At 44.2% G+C, this 4094-nt stretch overlaps 1 pseudogene; it reads left to right on the top strand.

Annotated features, from left to right (window-relative positions):
• Positions 1-2165: 2165 nt before the first annotated feature.
• Positions 2166-3424, top strand: LOC103073440 (solute carrier family 25 member 36 pseudogene; annotated as a pseudogene).
• The last annotated feature ends 670 nt before the right edge of the window (positions 3425-4094 follow it).

Raw genomic sequence — 4094 nt, 5'->3', positions numbered from 1 at the left:
CCGAGACCTCTCTAGAATCCAAGGATCATTACTCCTCTGTTTAAAATGATAGCCAAGAACAGTCTGTGTAGAAGGGGTCTCACTCTGACTTGCTGCCCGTCTTCTACCTCCTATGGAATAAACCCTCCACCCCAGGTCCCTTCTGTCGGCTTTCCTTGCCCACACGAAGCCATCACAGATGGTTTTATCGCCCCTTTCCTTGAAGGTATTGTGTGTGTGGTGTTTATTTATAGCTAATCTCCTTTTAAAGTGTGAGTATCTACATTTAAAGTGTGAGTTTCTGCATTTTAGAATAAGAACACCTTATAAATCAAGAAGCAAAACAGGGGAACAGCTTTTCAGAGAATATCCAATAAACTTGAAATCTCTGTCCCATTTTCAAAAGGTCAGAGTGTAATTTAAATGAAGCATGGAAGGGTTGCAATAAAGTAGCAGTTGTGGAGAATGAATACCTTTCTCGGTACCCACCAAAAAGTGATTCATGTAACAGCAAAGGTCTCTTGAACTAATGAATAGCTGTTAAAGATATGTGCAGAGAATAATATGTAGGTGCAGGGCAGAGACTTCTGGAATTATAGCTACACTATAATTGAGTTGCCGGCTGGCAAAAAGACTTTTGAAGACCGATTATCTCTGTTTACCCACAGAACAATAAAAGTTTGTGGAAGCCTATTTCCAATCATTCACTTTTTCCACTAAACTAAAATTCCTCCAGTGCAGCCCAGGATGTGGGACAGAGAGCTTTTCAGTTCTGCACATGGACTCGGAGACACCAGCTCAGGTCTGACCGGGGGTTTATGTTTTAGGGCTGAAGATCTGATTCGATGGTCAGAAATCCTAACCCTCCCCCGACCCCATCCCTTCACTTTATAATAAAATACAAGCTTTTTTTTTTTTAATCCATTTGCTCACCTATGAAAAGCCCCTGCTCATCATTGCTCATTCGTTTTGATATTGACAAATAATCTTCTATGCTTTTTTACCCACTCATTCAATGATTTCCAATCTGTGGTCACATATATGTTCAAATGCATAAACGATGGAGCAAAAACATCAAAACGATGGAGCAGTGTACTTTACATCATTCACTTTTTAACTGATTGCCATGAACACAAAGCCCCAGGAAACGGGAATCCAAAATCAAGAGTATTTTGTTTACAGTCGTTTTGAAAATAGAGTCCGCACTTCCTGAAAATTCCCTACTAAAGATTTTTCTCAGGGTAAAGATTTATTTGGTGAGCTGAACTATTCATGTCTTTTTTTTTCTTTCATTTTTATTGGAGTATAGTTGCTTTACAATGTTGTGTTAGTTTCTACTGTACAGCAGACTGCAATCAGCTATACGTATACATATATCCCCTCTTTTTTGGATTTCCTTCCCATTTAGGTCACCACAGAGCACTGAGTAGAGCTCTCTGTGCTATACGGTAGTTATCTAATTTATACATAGTATCAGTAGGGTATATATGTCAGTCCCAATCTCCCAGTTCATCTTAAAGTAACAAAGAATGAACATGTGGTATACTTCAATGCCCACCTCCTTCCTTTATTTCATTAGCAAACAGATTATATGCAAGTATATCTAGGGTAGAAACGTCACTTCCTAAAACTTAGAGTTAAAAGTCGGTAACTTACTATTTATTAACCACCTACACGTTTGCAATATATAATAGATGATTCTTAGAGGGTAAAACGCAAATACTCTGTAAAAGTGCTGAGGGCTTCCCTGGTGGCGCAGTGGTTGAGAGTCCGCCTGCCGATGCAGGGGACGCGGGTTCGTGCCCCGGTCCGGGAAGATCCCACATGCCGCGGAGCGGCTGGGCCCGTGAGCCATGGCCGCTGAGCCTGCGCGTCCGGAGCCTGTGCTCCGCAAATGGGAGAGGCCACGACAGTGAGAGGCCCGCATAACGCAAGAAAAAAAAAAAAAAAAGTGCTGAAAACACTATTAAGAAGAGACTTCGTCGTTGCCCTCCCTGATGAAAACCGAGCCAGAGTGGGAGGCGGCGTGGCTGCAGCGCCGCGGGGAGGGCGACTCAGGTCGCCTTCTGCAGCCGCGTCTCCGTCAGTTCCCGTCGCCGTCTCGGGGGCGCCGAGCGGCTCCAGTCCTGGGCTGGGGCGGAAGCTGCAGTCCCGCCTCAGCGCCCGGAGGACACGCGGGAGGGAGAATGAGCCAGAGGGCCACGCGGGTGTGTCTGTTTGCCGCCGGAAGATGTGGTGGCACAGTGGGAGCTATCCTGACATGTCCACTGGAAGTTGTAAAAACACGGCTGCAGTCATCTTCTGTGACACTTTACATCTCTGAACACCATGGCTGGAGCCAATGTCAATCGAGTATGTCTCCCGGACCTCTCTCCATCGTCTAAAGGTGATCTTGGAAAAAGAAGGGCCTCGTTCTGTTTACAGGATTCGGCCGCAATTTACTGGGGGTGGCCCCTTCCAGAACAACATACTTTGCTGCTTATTCAAACTGCACGGAAAAGTTGAATGGTTTATTCGATCCTGATTCTACCCAGGTACACGATTTCAGCTGCACTGGCAGGCATTTACTGTACATTTCTCCCGAGAAAAGAGTGACATTGTGTCATCTCATGCTTCCTATCCGCAGGTCACTTCCTGTAGAAATATGGACTAACTTAAACCTCGTTTTACCACAATCACAGCAACCAACCCCATTTGGCTGGTAGAGACTCAGTGACAGCTTGATGCAAGGAGCCGTGGGGAAAAGCGAATGGGAGCTTTTGAGTGTGTCCATAAAGTGTATCAGACAGATGGACTTAGAGGATTTTATAGGGGCATGTCTGCTTCATACGCTGGCATATCAGAGACTGTTATCCATTTTGTTATTTATGAAAGTATTAAGTAAATACTGGAATGGGATTCCCTGGTGGCGCAGTGGTTGAGAGTCCGCCTGCCGATGCAGGGCACACGGGTTCGTGTCCCGGTCCGGGAGGATCCCACGTGCCGCGGAGCAGCTGGGTCCATGAGCCGTGGCCGCTGGGCCTGCGTGTCCGGAGCCTGTGCTCCACAGCGGGAGAGGCCACAGCAGTGAGAGGCCCGCATACCGCAAAAAAAAAAAAAAAAAACTACTGGAATATAAGATTGCTTCTATGATGGAAAATGAAGAGTCTGTAAAAGAAGCATCAGATTTTGTGGGAATGATGCTAGCTGCTGCCACCTCAAAAATGTGTGCCACAACTATAGCATATCCACATGAAGCTGTAAGAACAAGACTGCATGAAGAGGGAACAAAATTAGATCCATTTTTCAGACACTGTCTTTGCTTGTTCAAGGAGAAGGCTATGGGTCTCTTTACTGTGGTCTGACAGCTCATCTGGTGAGACAGATTCCAAACACAGCCGTTATGATGGCCACCTATGAATTAGTGGTCTACCTGCTCAACAGCACCACCAGGCTGCTGCTATAAAGGGGGAAGACCAAAAGATACAGTGGACCATGGAGTACCGAAGCCAGCTTGGTGGACAGAAGGAAAGTAGTGTGGGAACACGGAACTATACTTAAATGGAAGTTTGGTTGTAAGAATTAAAGTAATCATAACCACATTACTTAGTCTTTTAGTAATGTGAAAAAAACCCTTGGCTGCCTCCAAGAGAAAGCCTTTAGAAGCGCTCGTTCTTCAAAACTGCCATTTCCTCTACCATGTCCACAGGACACAGTTGGCATTTTGTTGATTTCTGGCGATCAGAGTATAGTGTTTATTCCATGAGCACTTTTGCAGTCTTCTAGACAAAGCCGTCTGTAACTATATACTATACTATAATTATCCAAAGATAGTATTAACAGTCATAAATTTCTAACTTCTGTATAATTCCTATAAAATTGAAAAATAACAATGATAGCAGTATTTTTACATTTCCTTGAGAGGATCTGGCACTATATTTTAAAGTTAATCATTTGGCGTTAGTAGTCACCGTTTTTGACAACAAATGTAGTGTCTAAACGTGTTTGTTTTTAGCTTTAAAATGTTTTGGTTGCCACTGCTCACAGGCGCTTTATGTTTAGCATAATTGTACACTTAAATTGTTTGTTAATGTATCAACTCAAACGGTAATAGCCTGGGACACAATAAACCAGTA

Source organism: Lipotes vexillifer, unplaced genomic scaffold, assembly GCF_000442215.2.
Source record: "Lipotes vexillifer unplaced genomic scaffold, Lipotes_vexillifer_v1.1 scaffold7, whole genome shotgun sequence".
NCBI classification, from domain to species: Eukaryota; Metazoa; Chordata; class Mammalia; order Artiodactyla; family Lipotidae; genus Lipotes; species Lipotes vexillifer.
This window is presented reverse-complemented; position numbering and strand designations above follow the sequence as displayed.